The following is a 20,446-nucleotide window of genomic DNA, read 5'->3' on the forward strand; positions in this document are numbered from 1 at the left end:
ATCATATCATAAGAAAAGTCATAAGCATGTTAAGTCAAATTTTAAGCTTTCCTAGGTCTTTAATTCCATCATGACCGAAAGTGCAAGGAGCATGAAATTAAGCTCTGAACAACATACAAGCATAAGAATATCATGTTAACTTCATATCTTATCCTAAGAAAGTCATGAGCATGCTAAATCAAATTTTTAGCTTTCCTAGGCCTTAAATCTCATCATGGCCGAAAGTTCAAGGAGTATGAAACTAAACTCTAAACAACGTACAAGCATAAGAACATCATGTTAATTTCATATCATATCATAAGGAAAGTCATAAGCATGTTAAGTCAAATTTTAAGCTTTCCTAGGTCTTTAATTCCATCATGGCCGAAAGTACAAGAAGCATGAAATTAAGCTCTAAACAACATACAAGCATAAGAATCTCATGTTAACTTCATATCATATCATAAGGAAAGTCATAAGCATGTTAAATCAAATTTTAAGCTTTCCTAGGTCTTAAATCTCATCATGGCCGAAAGTTCAAGGAGTAACCCTAGGTTTTTAAGCAATCTAACCTTATGGAAAAATACATGAACTACTTGTACCACAGGTGAGGGGATACTTACAAATTTCTTGCTTAGTTTTTCTTAAAATAAGGTACTCTTGTGAAGAGGAAGAAGAAGCTTCTCTTCCTAGTTCTCCCTTTTCTTCTCTTGCTTGTAAGGAGTAGATCTTGAGGATTCCTTCTTGTGAATTAGTTTTCTTAGCAAGAAAACCTTAGCTTGGATTTTCTGAAATGAGAGAGGGAGAGGTTTAGGTCTCAGTGGAGGAGGAAGAAGGAGAAGGAAGGAGGAGGAAGAAGAAGGAGGAAGAAGTAGCCAAACTTTCTCTCCTTTCTCTTCTCATTCCTATTTATTCTCAATGAGGATGAAACATGTCCCAATTCATCCCCTTGACTCCTCTACTCCCTCACCCTCTTCATTCCCACAAAAATAGAGAGAAGAAAGGAGAAAGGCAACTTGTCTTTTGCTTGCTTCTTCTCTTAACCAAGAGGAAGAGGAGGAAAGCTACTTGCTTTTCTCTTATTCCCTTACTTAATAATACTCTTACTTTTAACTACAATTTTCATTCTTTTCTATTCATATATCATTCATTACTCTAGTGGTTATCATACACAAATCTATTATGAGAGGTTCATGATTCAAGTCTTAACTTCTCTTTCTTTTTATTTCTTTTTGATTCTATTTCTATTTCCCTTTTTATTCTAAAGTAGAATACCCATATGTATAGCTCAAATATTTCATGGGTGTTACACAGAATATTCAAGAACACTCGGTACTTGATGGCATCGCTGTATTGGTGCAGCAGCGCAGCATTTTGAAACTTTCGAAGATGATCCTCCGGATCCTTTCTACCGTCATACTCTCCAATAGCTAGGGGCTTGTACCCCTTCGGTAGCTTCTCCTCGAGTACCCTTAGAGAGAAAGGTGCTTGCTCCTCAGACTCCCCCCGGGGCTCCTCCCTAAGGATTATGGCTTTCCCTTTCTTTGAATCTCTGGGCAGGGAGCTCTCTGTGATGGAGGCCTGTGGTTGCTCTTTCTTATTGTAACAGTCCAAACCCTTGTGGTAATAGTCTGGGCTAGGCTCCTGATAGAAGGCTTGAGGGAAATCCTTGGACTGTTTTCTCTTAGATCCCCTATCCGAGACGCGAGTCGGGTGCTTGGAAATTGCAGGCATCTTATACGACCATGAAGCAGTGGTTTGTTTTTTGGATGGTGCTCACCTCTTGGCCTCCTTGAACAGTTCATATTCTCCTACTGTCATGGTGACGTCGATTCTTCCGGTATTCTCCATCTTCACGTTCCAGAAAAGGTGAAGGAGATTCCCACAGATAGTGCCAAATTAATCCTGTCCGGAATCTGAGTCAGACGAAGGTCATATGAACTGTTACTGGTGTCGACAAAGAGACGACTAGGACACCCTTATCGTACATGCCCAAGAGAACAGACCCTCACATGGCGCTGACGAACGATGATCACTGAGCCGGCGGTACTTCAGTACTTGAAGCTTTGCGCACACCCAGATAAGCACATGGAACGTTAGAGACCATACACCAGGGAAAAAGTCTCTGGCACAGGCCCTCCGATTCTCAAGTCAGGTACTTTTTTCCCGGAAGAACAATATACGAAGGAAAAAAGAACTGTAGAAGACAAGTGCGAATGTGCGAGAAATCGTACCTGCTCAAGGGAGAGAACCTCCCATTTTATATGACAGTGAGTACCTCTGGAAACCGACCGATGTCAGAGAATTTCGGGTGTCAGGACCTGTCGGGTGATGGAGAATGCGTGACACCCTTCCATGGACCAAAAGAAGATTCCATTCGCAGATGACCATAGACCATTGGGATATTCCCTTGACTTTTGACTGTCACGTCTCCTTAACTTTTGACTGACACGTCCCCTTGACTTTTGACTGCCACGTTCTCTTGACTTCTAACTGTCTGACCTTATCGGACCCTACCATTATGCATCGTATCAATGCTGATTAAATCATCTTGAATTAATTAAATTTTCACATGTCTATAAGAGGTTACTCCTGATATATTTTGTTTGTCTGTTGTATTAGAATCTGAGCAGAAGTTTTGATTAGGCTTTATACCTCCTTTTTTTCAACTAACCTCTAAGTTTTGTGAGTCCTTTCTTGGCAGTCATGCTCTCCAATTCCCAAGTTAAAAATGCCTCCATAGCTCTTCACCGCGTCCACTGCACATCGACCTGCACATTTACGATTTGCTTTGATAATCCAAATTCTTCTATTCTTTTAGCAGCATCAACAACTTCTCCTTTCCAAAGTTCATGGACTTCGTCATGTACATTTTTCAACAAAAGACTTGCATCAACTCAGTAATATCGCTTACACTTGAAAATTATTGATTGTTTAAATTTAACAGGTTAATTAACTTTTGTACATTATCTATTTAACTCACATATTATTTTTTATATATCTTTATAATTACATCTATTTATTCTGTAGCTATTTTAAGTCATCTTATTTATCTAATTTTCTATTTGTTTTATCATTAGTTTGCCCCTATTTTCATTCATCTAATTTATCTAATTTTTTTATCTATCTCCTTATTAGTTTGCCCATATTTTAATTGTCATTTCAATTTTTTGATAAACTAGTATGCATAATATTATTATATGTGCATAAAATATTTCGACAGAGGTACTTTAAATTAAGAGAATATGACTTTTTTTAAATTAAATTGCTCCATGAGAATGGGAACTTAAATAAGCTTGAACTTGACATATGACTCATGACTCTACTATTCTTCCCAAATCGGTGTTGTAACGACTCGACCCCTCGGCCCCTTGGATGGTCACACTAGCGGTCCAACTTTGATCCTTTGGGCGGCCACAATGGCGGTCCAACTGGCGACCCCTTATGTCGTCAACCGATGACCCGTCGGTCATGCCGTTACTTAAAAGGACTTCCCACCCTTGGCTAGTGGATTTTTGCCTTCCCCAAGATTTGAACTCTAGATCTCCAGGTTAAATACTAGAGTTTATGAATCTTGGTAGCCAAGTGAGTGGTATAAATTGTCACGCCCCAGAAGAGTCCCTGCCAGAGGAAATTCTGGCAACATCTCCCCTGTACGGGTGACAATCTGAACCATTTCTATAGACACAATATACCTCAGCTATAGGCGGTTGGAATATACACACAACCACGCAGTTTATATGCAGCCTACTCGACTGATACAATAAAACTCAACCATGTAGTTATATGTAAATCTAACAGCCGACTCGGCTGTAACAAAACCAAATACAGTAGAAATACAATGGATAACACATATAAACTAAAAACGAAGACTGCTAGCCGGTTAGGCTTACACCACACAACAAAACAACACTCCAGAAACAAAGCTGGAACATAAAGCTAAATACACAAATTTCATATACCAAAAATAAAAATAAATGAAAGCGGAGACAGGTCTTCTGATGTGACATGGGAACCGACAGGCAGGATACTCCAAGCGACCATATAAATAACCTGGTACCTGAAAAATAGTGTCCACGGGGGTGAGATCAACAACTCAACAGATACCTAGTTGACATGTATAATAAATTATAACAAATAGTAATAACTATGGAGTACAATCTCCTGGACAAAAGCTGGAAATGCACAATAGAAAAGGGCTCAAGGGAACTGTACTCAGCAAGGCCTCCTATCAGAATAGTCAGGTCGTCAGACCGAGAGTATCATAAATCCTATATGCATGTCAAACATATGCATCCATCCAAATGCAACATATAAATGCAACAAACACAATCAGTAAATGCATCAATGCGTATGATGCCAATGACATGTCCTGGTCATCCCTACTCTCCAGTCAGACGTCTCACACACGATGGTGAGACCGAGTGGGTAGGGCTGTGACAATCGTGCACTCTGCCGTCACTGCTCCTGATGAGTGACCTAGTGGACGGGATGCTGTTAGAGTACACCTATGCTCCTACCCCAAATCATAAGTGGGGGAGCTCAATGCTCTCATCTCCCAAAGCCAGTCCAGAGGAGGGATCCCTGTCGGCTACCACACTGCGTCACACTACCCATGAGCGGACCAACGGAGCCAAACAGAGTAAACTGCCTGTCGGCTACCACGCTGCGTCTCTAAACCAATGGAGTCTAACAGAGCAGAACTGTCTGCCGGCTACCACGCTGAGTCACCGGACCAACGGAGCCTAACAGCAGAACTGCCACACACCTGCCTGATATATCACTAACCCATGAGTGGTGGTGTGTGCAGATCTATGTAACTGGCGATGTGCTCAACAATAATGGAGCCAACTATCACACAGCATGCAATCATGCGAGATGGTGCATGACACTAAGCACGGCAAAATCTTGAACAGCATAGCAATATCCATATATATATAAAATGTGTACCATAGGACAATGAACCAAATCAAAGGTACACAGATCAGATAAGGTATAAAAATCTAGATCCTGAACATAATGAACACATGGTTGTGTCACTACGCCTATAAGCATGTATAATCAGGTAGGTACTAACATGAAGTGCATAATAAGTAAACAAAACAAGCATGTAACAAGTATCGGGTAGTGACCAACCGAAGCAAAGACGAGCATAATCATTAATAAAGGTTATAACCTATTAAACATATCAACATGACATTATCAAAGATAAGTCAAGGTACCCACCTCAAATATCGCGTGTGCCAAAGGAAATCTCACGTAAGATAACTCGTCGCAAATCAGAGTCCTATAATACATGATATATAGATTTAGCTAATTACATATAAATTAATTAGCTAAATCAAATCTCCAAGAAGTTAACATAAATCCACATCCAATTATAAACCCTAATTGGATCATCTAACTCCTCCCCCACATCTGATAATCATTTCTATACTCTGAATAGTAATCATTAAATCATATAACCCACATGAATCACCTTCCAACGAAATACAATAAGATATGGTTTCATTCTATCAAAAAAAAAAAATCAGATGCTACCTCCTTACACATCCCCTTCTCCTCATCAAATTAGAACAATTTAACTACTGATATGTCATCACTCTTTATCAACCCGAAAGATGAATAAAACTCACCTCAATCTCTACACGTAGCCCTTCATGAATTGCTGTTGGAAAGGGTAGTCGATACCAGATGGAGCTACTGTCATCCAACTAAAATTCTCCAAACCAGCGCTGTACCTAGACCCATACTCTAGATCAATCAAGCTTTAGTTAATCCTATAAACTAATTCAAGTTTAATTCGACACCTTACCATAGATCTGTGTCAGCAGTGCAAGGTCCCACGGTGGTCCTAGATCGGCTGCATCTGGCGGGTGAAGCAGTAGACAACGCTAATCAAAGCTAGGGCACGGATGAAGAAAAAACTAGGGTCTGTAGGTGGCTCGGCAGAACCTGGTGCTAGAGCATAGGGTAGACGGTCGTCTATCGATGCTAGGGTAGAGGACGATCGACATCGGACTGGGGTGGTCGGCGATCGGGCGGCACCGGCAGTGAAGTCACCGCCGGTTGTTGGGTTCGGTGGCAGCACAGAGGGGAGAAGGGTGTTGGCTAGGGCTCACGAGGAAGGGAAAGAAAAGAGGAGGAATCAGCAGATGGGAGGAGGAGGAAGAGAAGTGTCGGCTTCTCTCTTGGTCACGGTTTTATTGCACGAGGAAGGGAACCGTGCGGCGCCGGTTGTAAGGGTGGTTAGGGCTCAGCGAAGATGAAGAAGAGGGAGCGTCGGGGAACTACTCGGGCACGTGGTGTTGATGCGGGAAGCATCCGACGATCGAACTCGTGTTTTGATAATGGCAAAGGATTCAAAGTTAAGGTGTCTTGTGATCTAACAAGTCTGCTTGAGTATTTCAGGAAAGTCCTAGCTGCGGTTAGGCAAAGGGAAAAACCCTAGGGTGTGGTAACCCTAGGTCATAGGGGGCGGTAACCTTATGCGGAAAGTCTTGGTAGGTCGATGGCTTCAGGCAAAAGTCTTAGGGGGTGGTAACCCTAGGTGGAAAGTCCTGGTGTCGCGAACCAGGTGAAAGACTGGACTAGCCGGGAAGCGGATGTCCAGCAGAAAGTCCGGAAGAGTCTAGTGCTGAGCAAAAGTCCAGTCGATCTAGAGGATCGCACTGGCAACAGGTAAATCTCCTGAGTGGAGTAGGTGAGGACGCGCTCCCCGTAGAGGGAACAGTAGGCGTCGAGTCGACCTAGGGTTTCCTGTCGGAAATCCGAAGTCAGACCCGGGCAGTCCTGAGACTGTCACAATATTCTTGATCATATTTATACTGTCATTATGTGCTAACTTTGTGCTGCAGGGTATATTTGGGATTAATGTATATTACAGGGACCAAAGTGCAAAGATTAACCTCGGATGAACAGTGTCCAAGGCGCCTCCATGGAGCTTGGAGGTGCCTCGGGTGCAAAACCTGAGCCGGCTGCGAAGCAAGCTTGGAGGCGCCCTGAAGGAAGCCAAGGCACCTTGGACAGCTTGATGAAGGGTCCTTGGAGAGGTTGGAGGCGCCTTGAACCTGATAAGGTTCGACCAGTTCAGCACTTATCTCCGCGGCTAACTCGGCTCATTCAAGGCGCCTTGGTGAACAGTAGAAGGCGCCTTGAACACCCTTTATAAGGGATCTCGACCAGCAGCTAAAGAAATCAAGTTCCAGACTTCCCTTCTTCGACGTGCTGCTAACAAGATCATTCCGAAGTGCTGCTGCGATATTCCGACGACCCGGAGCTCCGTAACTTGTGATTTCAATACTTTTGTCGGTATAATCGTAGTTCTTTCTATTGTACTTATTTGCAATACTTGTACTCTATTCGAAATTATAGTTGTTGCCCACGGAAAGCGATCAAGGATCGCGGGCCTTCGAGTAGGAGTCGCCTTAGGCTCCGAATGAAGTAATTCCTTGTGTCTCTGTGTTTCCTTATTTTATTTCCGCTTATTCCGCTGCACGTTTTAACTCCGATAGTTTTCCGATAATCGAAAAATGAAATAGCCGCGAGCACTATTCACCCCCCTCTAGAGCGTCTCGATCCAACAATTGGTATCAGAGCGGGGTCGCTTTGAACTAGTGCAACCATCATTCAAGCATTTTTCGTGGCTTTGTCGTTTGTATAGGTTAAAAATAAAACCTTACGCCTTTCGTTTTTTTTCCTCCAAAACTGTTTTTGAAAAATTTATTTTCATATTTTCACCATTGGTTGGAATTAGCGAAATATTGCGATTTCAAAATTTTTGTAGTAATATTTTTTTAATATTATTTTAATAATATTTTTTATTATTTTTTCTCAAAATTTCTGAATTACTATTTTTTTTCTCTCTCCCGCACTACTAATCCAAGACTAAGTCTTGGAACAAGTTTTATTGTGTTTATTTTGCAAGATTGTCTTTCTAAAATGGCCCATCAAGAAGGTTACAACACTGCTCGCCCACCGCTCTTCTCCGGAGATGATTTCAGAGATTGGAAGGGTCGGATGGAGGCGTATCTCCAGACTCACTTTGAAGTCTAGATGATTGTCAAAACCGGGCTTCAACTACCAACTGACGGCGCCGGCAAGCCACTACCGTACGAGAACTGGGACGCGAACCTTATCAAAAAGGTAGAAGTAAACGCAAAAGCAACGTATACACTTCAGTGTGGTTTAACGAATAAGGAGCTGAATCGCGCCAGCCCATTCTCAAGCGCCAAGGAGTTGTGGGAGAATCTGATTGAGCTACACGAAGGTATTCCTGATACGAAAATAGGTAAGCATGTTTTAATAAATAAATTATTTGAGCAGACTAATACTATTCCGGCCGAGGAAGGTGTTGCGTTATTTGTAGGAACAAGTAAGACGAAGAAAGTACTGAAGGCAACTTGGTCCGACTCATCAGATGAATCCGAATCGGACGAAGAAGAGCAAGCGAGCCTTCTTGCTCTATCAGTTCTAGCACATGTTGAAATCGAGTCCGAGTTCGAGCCCGATTCAGAAACCGAGAGCGAATCAGACACTGAGTCCGAGCGAAGCCACGGATCCGTATCCGTTTCTGAAGGACCCAAAACCACTGTAAGTGCTCTAATTTCTAGTATTAGCTTAGATGATTCAGAAAATTTAATTCCTTACTTATTAAAGAAGTTGGCTAAATCCAACGTCCGGGTTAAGTCGCTCCAAAAGGAGGTAACAACCCTTAAGGAAACGACTGACTTGAGTGCTTTAACTGAGCCAGTTCAAATTGGAAGTTCGACTCAAGTCCAACAACTTGAGGAAGAAAATTCTAATTTGAAAACTCAAATTAAAGAACTCAAAGACACGTTGGAATGGTTCACCTTGGGTTCCAAGAATTTGGATCTAATTCTTGGAAAACAACGAGCCATTTACAACAAATCCGGACTTGGATTTAAGACCAAAACAAAATATAAATCATATCTGTCTCTAGTTAATAGAAATAATAGAAACATAATTCAAGCATGGGTCCCCAAGTCCAAATTAATCAATCAAGTTGGACTTGTTCAATACTGAGTCCCGAAGGATCAAATACACTACCTCGATAGACCATATCGAGGCCATAATCCAGGGGGAGCAAAAAGAAAAACGATCTTAAAACTTTGAAATTTAAATTCAAAATTCAAAAAACAAATAAATTCAAAATTCAAAATTCAAAAATCAAAATCAAATAAATTAAATTCAAAATTCAAAAATAAAAAATCAAATTAAAAATTCGAAATTTAAATTCAAAATTCAAAAATCAAATAAATCAAAATTCGAAAATAAATTCAAATTCAAAAAACAACAATCAAATTAAAAATTCGAAATTAAAATCAAATAAAAGATAGATGGAGGATCCAGAATAGCTGGCACCCCCAACTGAACTACCCGATAGGGTAACTGAACTTAATCTACCCGAAATGGGTAAAACAAGAGTAGATTACTCGGCAGGGCAATTAAGGTTAGATTAAAACGGGCCAGGTTTAACTTGACCCACAGTACTGGTGAAATTTTTGGATGATAGTACGTTAGGGAAGCTTGGGCATCACATGTCTAGGAAGATATGGCTTCGACCTGGTGCATTTGGCCAAGTGAAACTGACCGAAGCTACCCTTAAATGGATCCTAACTAGTTAGACCAAGGTTTAGTATTAAGTTAAATGGGTAGGACTATTAGGAAAACCTCGAAGGCATGGTTACTTTAATGAGTTCCTTGTGACTCACCATAGCCCAGAAGTTTATCCAAAGAATGCTTACTTGTTGAACCCAAAGCTAAACCTGAATCTAACACAAAATTAAATCAAACTCTTAAATTGAACGTCAATTCATCTCACAAAAATTATAAGATTCCTTGATTGAAAATTTAGATCGGGTGAGATGACTAAGTAATTAAAAACAAACTGATTCAAATTCAAATTCAAAAAATTTCAAAATTCTTTTAAAAATCTTTTAAAACTTATTTTTAAAATCTTCAAAACTTAATTTCAAAAATCTTTTCAAATTCAATTTCAAAATTATTTAAAAATCTTTTAAAACTTACTTTCAAAATTATTTGAAAAATCTTTTAAAAATCTTTTAAAACTTAATTTCAAAATTCTTTTAAAAATCTTTTAAAACTTATTTTTAAAATCTTCAAAACATAATTTCAAAAATCTTTTCAAATTCAATTTCAAAATTATTTAAAAATCTTTTAAAACATACTTTCAAAATTATTTGAAAATTCTTTTAAAAATCTTTTAAAACTTAATTTTAAAAATCTGTTAAAACTTAATTTCAAAATTATTTGAAAATTATTTTGAAAATCATTTTAAAAATTCTTTAAAAGTCCTTTAAAAATTATTTTGAAAATCATTTTAAAAAATTCCTTTAAAAGTCCTTTAAAAAATTATTTTGAAAATCATTTTAAAAATTCTTTTAAAAATCGTTTAAAAATTTATTTTGAAAATCATTTTAAAAATTACTTTAAAAATCCTTTAAAAATTATTTTGAAAATCATTTTAAAAATTCTTTTAAAAATCCTTTAAAAAATTATTTTGAAAATCATTTTAAAAATTACTTTAAAAATCCTTTAAAAATTATTTTGAAAATCATTTTAAAAAAAACAAAAAGGGAATTTAGCTAAGTGTCTCGCAAAGCAATTGTTTTCAAATGCTAAGTTTTGCTGAAAATGCTAAGTGTTTTACAAAGCATTCTCAAAATTTCATCAAAACAATTTTTTTTTGAAAAACTAAGTCTTTTTAAGGTTAAATACTTAACAAAACTATTATCTTCATAAGTTTAGCTAAGTCTTTGATAAAAGTATTTTAAAAGTAAAAATCTTAGCTAAACTGAGTCTTGATCAAATTTTTTTGCTAAACTCCCTCTTTAAAAACTAAGAATTTAAAGTGTTGTGATATCACAAAAATTTACTTAGTTACTTGTTAAAGACAAAAATAACCTTATCTCAGCTAAAAGTATCTCTCAAACTGGAAATATTAAGATTAAGCACGCTTGTACTTTAGGGCTCTGGTACCTGATCAACACCAATTAGATAATTTGATTGTTATTTAACTTGACTCATGCTTGGACTTAAGGACCAACTGACTTTGAATAAATAACCTAAACCATGTTTTTGGCTACTCTACTCCCTCCTTGTCCTAAATTTAATAAGTATTGTTTAAAATTAAGCTAAGTTTTTTTTTTAACCTAAGCTATAGATTTCAAAATCCAATACTTGCAAAAGAGCTAAGCTAAGTTCCAATCTTTATTTTCAAAATTTTAAAACTTAGCTCACTTTGAAATCTAATTTTGTAAATTCTTGCTTTCCTAAGTAAAGCACAGTTTTGCAAAATTCAACTCATTGCTTTAAAAAAATTAAAAAGCGACTTCAAAAATATTTTCTCCAACAAATTTTCAAATGTATAGTTTTACTAGATTTTCAAAAAGGTTCCACCTTCTAGTAGTTTTATAATTTCCAAAGAGCTAACATCATTTTCTCACTTATCTAAACTATTAAATGTTTTCAAAATTTTGTTAAATCAAATGACTATTTTTGCTTATTTTTGATATATGGCAAAGGGGGAGAGTAGCAAATTCAAATACTTCAAACTTAAAATAATGAATATTAAAGGGGGAGAAACAGTTAAGGGGGAGCCTATACTTTAAATTCATAAAGTTTACCTTAGCAAAATAAATTGCTAAGCTTGCTTTAAATGTTTTTTGTTTGATATCTGTTTACTTAACTTTGAATTTGAGTTGTCATAATAAAAAAGGGGGAGATTGTTGATGCGGGAAGCATCCGACGATCGAACTCGTGTTTTGATAATGGAAAAGGATTCAAAGTTAAGGTGCCTTGTGATCTAACAAGTCTGCTTGAGTATTTCAGGAAAGTCCTAGCTGCGGTTAGGCAAAGGGAAAAACCCTAGGGGGTGGTAACCCTAGGTCATAGGGGGCGGTAACCCTATGCGGAAAGTCTTGGCAGGTCGATGGCTTCAGGCAAAAGTCCTAGGGGGTGGTAACCCTAGGTGGAAAGTCCTGGTGTCGCGAACTAGGTGAAAGACTGGACTAGCCGGGAAGCGGATGTCCAGCAGAAAGTCCGGAAGAGTCGAGTGCTGAGCAAAAGTTCAGTTGATCTGGAGGATCGCACTGGCAACAGGTAAATCTCCTGAGTGGAGTAGGTGAGGGCGCGTTCCCCGTAGAGGGAACAGTAGGCGTCGGGTCGACCTAGGGTTTCCGGTCGAAAATCTGAAGTCAGACCCGGATAGTCCTGAGACTGTCACAATATGCTTGATCATATTTATACTATCATTATGTGCTAACTTTGTGCTGCAGGGTATATTTGGGATTAATGTATCTTGCAGGGAACAAAGTACAAAGATTAACCTCGGATGAACAGTGTCCGAGGCGCCTCCATGGAGCTTGGAGGCGCCTCGGTTGCAAAACCTGAGCTGGCTGCGAAGAAAGCTTGGAGGCACCCTGAAGGAAGCCAAGGCGCCTTGGACAGCTTGATGAAGGCGCCTTGGAGAGGTTGGAGGCGCCTTGAACCTGATAAGGTTCGACCAGTTCAGCACTTATCTCCGCGGCTGACTCGGCTCATTCAAGCCGCCTTGGTGAACAGTAGAAGGCGCTTTGAACACCCTTTATAAGGGATCTCGACCAGTAGCTAAAGAAATCAAGTTCCAGACTTCCCTTCTTCGATGTACTGTTAACAAGATCATTCCAAAGTGCTGCTGCGATATTCCAACGACTCGGAGCTCTGTAACTTGTGATTTCAATACTGTTGTCGGTATAATCGTAGTTCTTTCTATTGTACTTATTTGCAATACTTGTACTCTATTCGAAATTATAGTTGTTGCCCACGGAAAGCGATCAAGGATCGCGGGACTTCGAGTAGGAGTCGCCTTAGGCTCCGAATGAAGTAATTCCTTGTGTCTCTGTGTTTCTTTATTTTATTTCCGCTTATTCCGCTGCACGTTTTAACTCCGATAGTTTTCCGATAATCGGAAAACGAAATAGCCGCGAGCGCTATTCATCCCCCCCTCTAGCGCGTCTCGATCCAACACGCGGGACAAAAAGGAAAACGGAGAAGAATAAAAGAAAAGATAAAAACAAAAGAAAACAAAACATTTTCTCGCTTAAACGGGGTAGCCTAAACAAGCTTTCCCGGACCCCGTTTTTATCCCCGTAACCTGAGCCATACGAGCTCCGAAAAATTTCAGAAAATTTTTTAAAAATTTCAGAAAATTTTTTAAAAATTTCAGAAAATTACCTTATCATTATTCGCCATTTTTTGGTATTTTACATTCTCCCCCACTAATAAAATTTTGGTCCCCAAATTTCATTATATACCATCAACAAATACTAACAACAGGTAAAGAGTATAAATGTTTAACGATAAATTAAATCACATATCTCAAGTGAAAAGATGAGGGTATCAAGCTCGGATAGTATCCTCTAGCTCCCAGGTAGCCTCCTCGTCCGTATGATGCTGCCATCCGACTTTAACCAGTTGGATTGTCTTGTTCCGTAACTGACGCTCTTTCCGGTCCAGAATCCGTACCGGAACCTCCTCATAAGTGACGTCAAGCTGAACGAGAACTGAGATATCTGTCAGCACATGTGTCGGGTCGGGTATGTATCTCCTCAGCATAGACACATGGAATATGTCGTGAACACCTGCCAGGGATGGTGGTAGTGCCAGACGATAAGCTACCGCTCCAATCCTCTCCAAGATTTGGAAAGGTCCAATGTATCGCAGAGCTAGCTTACCTCTGAGGCCAAATCTCTTCACCCCTTTCCTGGGTGAAACTCGCAGAAAAACATGGTCACCTGTAGATAACTCCAGGAGTCTGCGTCTCCAATCAGTATAACACTTCTGGCGATCCTGCGCCTCTGACATCCTCCGTCTGATAGTACGGACCAACTCTGCCTCCTGTTGAGTTCTATGAGGTCCCAACAGCTGGGCCTCCCCAACCTCATCCCAGAGAGTGGGTGTCCGACCAGGCCTACTATACAACGCTTCAAATGGTGTCATTTGGATAGCCGAATGAAAGCTGTTGTTGTAGGCAAACTCTACCAATGGCAAGTGGTCCTCCCAACTGCTTCCAAAATTCAATACACATGACCTCAGCAAGTCCTCTAGAGTCTGAATGATCCGCTCTGACTGTCCATCTGTCTGCGGATGGAAAACTGTACTGAAACGGAGCTGAGTGTTCGAGGCCTGCTGCAGACTCTGCCAGAAATGAAACGTGAACCGAGAGTCTCTATCTGAAATAATAGTCAAAGGGACACCATGTAATATGATGATCTCCCGACAATACAGATCTGCCAATCGATCCAGGGAATCAGTCTTTCGGATCGCTAAGAAGTGCGCGGATTTGGTCAATCGATCAACGATTACCCAAATCGCGTCATGACCCCGTCGTGTTCTCAACAAACCCACCACAAAGTCCATGGTAATATGTTCTCATTTCCACTCAGGAATATAAATCCGCTGAAATAAACCGGCAGGTCTCTGGTGCTCGGCCTTCACCTGTTGACAGACAAGACATCTATCTACGAATTTCACGATGTCTTTCTTCATACTATTCCACTAGTAGGAACGCCTCAAATCTTGATACATGCGGGTCCCACCTGGATGGATCGCAAATCGAGAGCGATGAGCCTCCTGAAGTAGCTCCTGCAAGACCGGGTGAGACTAAGGTACGCATAATCTGCCTCGGAAGTATATAATACCCTCCTCATCTCGTGTGAACTCGGTCGGCTGTCCGGAAGCTATCTGGCTGCCAATGAACTGCAAATGCTGATCACAGGCCTGGGCCTCTCGGATCCTCGTCCTGATTGACGACTAAGCAACCATGGTAACCAGAATACCCTACTCTATCTGTCCCTGCTCCTGAAGGCCCAACTCAGAGAAACCCTGAACTAAGTTTGTGAATGAAACTCGGTGGTAAGCCAAAGTCCCTCTGGACTTCCTACTGAGTGCATCGGCAACCACATTAGCTTTCCCCGGGTGGTAGCTAATGGTATAATCATAATCCTTCAGGAACTCCATCCATCTCCTGTGTCGGAGATTAAGTTCCTTCTGGGTAAAAATATATTTGATACTCTTATGATCTGTAAGAATCTCAAATGTAATGTCGTAAGATGATGCCGCCAAATCTTCAAAGCAAAGATGATGGCGGCAAGCTCCAAATCATGTACTGGGTAGTTCTTCTCATGTTGCTTCAACTGACGAGAAGCATAGGAGACTACCCAGCTGTGCTGCATCAGAACAGCGCTCAAACCGTGAAGAGACGCGTCGGTATAGAGCACGAATCCGTCCTCTCCAGAAGGTAAAATCAAAATCGGAGCCGACACTAATCTCCGCTTCAGCTCCTGGAAGTTGGTCTCGCAGTGCTCAGTCCAAGTTAACTTCACGTCTTTCCTGGTCAGGCGTGTCAGTGGCATAGCTATGCAGGAGAACCCTCAACGAACCATCTGTAATATCCTGCCAGTCTCAAGAACTGCGGATCTCCTGCACTGATTTCGGCTGCTCCCAACTGGTGACAGCCTCGATCTTCTGAGGGTCTACCGAAATACCTCGGCTAGAGACCACATGACCCAGAAAACTGATTGAAGATAGCTAGAAGGCACACTTGCTGAACTTCGCGTATAGCTGATGTCGTCAAAGAGTCTCAAGACTATGCGAAGATGTTATGCATGTTCCTCCTCGGAATGCGAGTAGATCAATATGTCGTCGATGAAAACGATAACGAGCTGATCTAAATACGCCATAAAGATGCGGTTCATCAAAACCATAAATACCGCTGGAACATCGTTAAGCCCAAATGGCATTACCAAAAACTCATAATGTCTGTACAACAAACATTCTCAACCAAAGATCCCCGATAACAAGTCTGAAATCTGATCACTAACTATAAATCACCAAAGAATATATCATCTCATGTGAGAGCAACGCTCCATCACAAGAAATACTATATATGTGGGAGCACCACCAACAAGGTAACCTATATGGGAGCAGCGCTCTAACACAACAATCCAAAATATGTGGGAGCAATGCTCCATCACACACAATTCAAAATATGTGGGAGCAACACTCCACCACAACCATCTAATATATGTGGGAGCAATGCTCCACCACAATCAATCCATAATATGTGGGAGCAACGCTCCACCACAATAATCCAAAATAAATAGGAGCAATGCTCCACCACAATAATCCAAAATATATGGGAGCAACGCTCCACCACAACAATCTAAAATATGTGACCAAGACATCTTACTATCCAACTAGTGACTGCACGAATCACTCTACGACATATCACTGTGAGCAACCAAGGGTATCACAATCCAGTAAGCAAATCAAATCCATCGTCAACTCTATCAACATCATAGTGGGTCACCCACTAATAGGAGAATTAGTTGACAAGGCAATACAACAAATGGCATAATGTAGATACTCTACATAAGTAGAATCATCATGATGCTACCCACAATACACCTGGCACATGTGCCCACACAACATAGGTATGATCGACATAATCCTCCAATTAGTACACACCTAACATACTCATAACACATGTATAAATCAGCGTGATCCCTCCAAAAATACATTCCGAACCCGTGTGCATAGATCAATGTAGGTATAATCAACAATACACCTCAAACAACAATCACCTAATATATATACACCTGTGCCAAAAGTATAATCAACGTAATACTTTCAACGAATCATAATAGTCACAAGTGTACACACAGAACAAATATAATCAACAAGATACCTCCCATAATACACCAAACATATGTACACATAACATAGATATGAATAATCAGCATATATAACCCAAATCAACCTAGCATTCCCTATGCTACCTTCTAAGTTATCCAACTAGGTACATACAGTCTAAAATTAAAGTAGCCATGGAATAGGATACATCGATCCTCTATAGACTGATCAAACCGACAATGGTATACGGCTAATTCAGTCTTTTCCACGTCCGTGCAAGCCATGTACTCAAATGTACTCTAGATACCCAACTAAGCACAAATAACCTAAAGATTCGAACCTCTAAAAATAGAGTATGCCAATACCTACTGATCGGACCAAAAAAACTAAACGGTCATCTACTAACTAATCAAGAATACATTAATCCTCCACAAGCAACTAAAGTATATCGATCCATGACTACCCAAATCAACAAGTGTAAATCAGACTTCTTCTGACCGATGTAACAAGAGTAAATAAATTATCTACTGATGAAATTAACTAAGATAAAACGGTATTCTACTGGCTAAGTCAACATGAATATGTAGATACTATCCACTACCTAGCTAATAATAACAGAGGCTGGTATGTGCCTCCATCTCCTAACCAACTAGTAGTAATAGAAGCTAAAACTACTGGTGGTATGATATGAAAAATCACCAGAGACTGTAATCCTTGATCTCTATTAGGGTCGATCGTCATCAGTTGCTAACCCATCACATGTAATATGAGCTACAACAACCAGACAAGTACTAAATAAAAAGTGTTAATACATGTCATAACTATCATAGTCAACAATGCGTACTAATAAAAAGGTAGGATAACAGTATACCAACATACCTCCTATAGCTTGGAGATGTCCTGCCGCTGTCAGGTCCCAAAACCCGAAAAGTCACATCGAGAAAACTAAAACACGAAATCCGAAACACGGGATATAAGACTCTTAAACTGTGCCCTTATACCAATAAATTGTCACGCACCAAAGGAGTCCCTGCCAGAGGAAATTCCAACAGCATCTCCCCTGTAGAGTGACAATCTAAACCATTTCTACAGACACAATATACCTCAGCCACAGGCGGCTGGAATATACACACAACCACACAGTTTATATGTAGCCTACTCGGCTGATACAATAAAAGCAACCACACAGTTATATGTAAATCTAACAGCCCACTCGGCTGTACCAAAACCAAACACAGCAGAAATACAATGGACAACATATACAAACTAAAAATGAGGACTGCTAGTCGGCTAGGCTTACACCACACAACAAAACAATACTCCAAAAATAAAACTGGAACACAAAGCTAAATACACAAATTTCATATACCAAAAATAAAAATAAATCAAAGCGGAGACAGGTCTTCTGATATGACATGGGGACCGGCAGGCAGGATACTCCAAGCGACTCCATAAACAACCTGGTACCTGAAAAATAGTGTCCACGGGGGTGAGTTCAACAACTCAGCAGATATCTAGTTGACATGTATAGTAAACTATAACAAATAGTAATAACTATGGAGTGCAATCTCTTGGACAAAAGCTGAAAATGCACAATAGAAAAGGGCTTAAGGGAACTGTACTCACCAAGGCCTCCTATCATAATAGTTAGGTCGTCAGACCGAGAGTATCATAAATCCTGTATGCATGTCAAACATATGCATCCATCCAAATGCAGCATATAAATACAACAAACACAATCAGTAAATGCATCAATGTGTATGATGCCAATGACATGTCCTGGTCACCCCTACTCTCCAGTCAGACATCTCACACACGATGGTGAGACCGAGTGGGTAGGGCTGTGACAACCGTGCACTCTGCCGTCACTGCTCCTGATGAGTGGACGGGATGCTGTCAGAGTACACCTATCCTCCTACCCCAAATCATAAGTGGGGGAGCTCAATGCTCTCATCTCCTTGAGCCAATCCAGAGGAGGGATCCCTGTCGGCTACCACGCTGCGTCACACTACCCATGAGCGGACCAACGGAGCCAAATAGAGCAAACTGTCTGTCGGGTACCACGCTGCGTCTCTAAACCAACGGAGCCTAACAGAGCAGAACTGTCTGCCGGCTACCACGCTGAGTCACTGGACCAGCGGAGCCTAACAGCAGAACTGCCACATACCTGCCTGATATACCACTAACCCATGAGTGGTGGTGTATGCAGATCTATGTAACTGGCGATGTGCTCAACAATAATGGAGTCAACTATCACACAGCATGCAATCATGCGAGATGGTGCATGACACTAAGAATGGCAAAATCCTGAACAACATAGCAATATCCATATATATATATATATAAAATGTGTACCATAGGACAATGAACCAAATCAAAGGTACACAAATCAGATAAGGTATAAAAACCTAGATCTTAAACATAATAAATACATTGTTGTGTCACTACCCCTATAAGCATGTATAATCAGGTAGGTACTAACATGAAGTGCATAATAAGTAAACAAAATAAGCATGTAACAGGTATCGGGTAGTGACCAACCGAAGCAAAGACGAACATAATCATTACTAAAGGTTATAACCTATTAAACATATCAACATGACATTATCAAAGATAAGTCAAGGTACCCGCCTTAAATATCGCACGTGCCAATGGAAATCCCACGTAAGGCAACTCGTCGCAAATCAGAGTCCTATAATACATGATATACAAATTTAGCTAATTACATATAAATTAATTAGCTAAATCAAATATCCGAGAAGCTAACCTAAATCCACATCCAATTATAAACCCAAATTGGATCATCTAACTCCTCCCCCACATCTGATAATCATTTCTATACTCTGAATAGTAATCATTAAATCATATAACCCTCATGAATTACCTACCAACGAAATACAATAAGATATGGTTTCATTCTATCACAAAAAAAAAAAAAAATCAGATGCTACCTCCTTACACATCCCCTTCTCCTCATCAAATTAGAACAATTTAACTACTGATATGTCATCACTCTGCATCAACCCGAAAGCTAAATAAAACTCACCTCAATCTCTACACGTAGCCCTTCATGAATTGCTGCTGGAAAGGGTAGCCAATACCAGATGGAGCTGCTGTCATCCAACTAAAATTCTCCAAACCAGCGCTGTACCTAGACCCATACTCTAGATCAATCAAGCTTTAGTTAATCCTATAAACCAATTCAAGTTTAATTCGACACCTTACCATATATTTGTGTCAGCAGTGCAAGGTCCCACGGTGGTCCTAGATCAGCTGCATCTGGCGGGTGAAGCAGTAGACAACGCTGATCAAAGCTAGGGCATGAATGAAGAAAAAACTATGGCCTGTAGGTGGCTCGGTAGAACCTGGTGCTAGAGCACAAGGTAGGCGGTCGTCTATCGACGCTAGGGCAGAGGACGATCGGCGTCGGACTGGGGTGGTCGGCGATCGGGCGGCACCGGCAGTGAAGTCGCCGCCGGTTGTTGGGTTCGGTGGCAGCACAGAGGGGAGAAGGGTGTCGGCTAGGGCACGCGAGGAAGGGAAAGAAAAGAGGAGGAATCAGCAGATGGGAGGAGGAGGAAGAAAAGTGTCGGCTTCTCTCTTGGTCACGGTTTTATTGAACAAGGAAGGGAACCGTGCGGTGCCGGTTGTAAGGGCGGTTAGGGCTTGACGAAGATGAAGAAGAGGGCGCGTCGGGGAATGGCTCAGGCATGCGGGAGAAAAAGGAAAACGGAGAAGAATAAAAGAAAAG

The sequence above is a fragment of the Zingiber officinale genome, chromosome 1A (genome assembly GCF_018446385.1).
Source record: "Zingiber officinale cultivar Zhangliang chromosome 1A, Zo_v1.1, whole genome shotgun sequence".
NCBI lineage: Eukaryota > Viridiplantae > Streptophyta > Magnoliopsida > Zingiberales > Zingiberaceae > Zingiber > Zingiber officinale.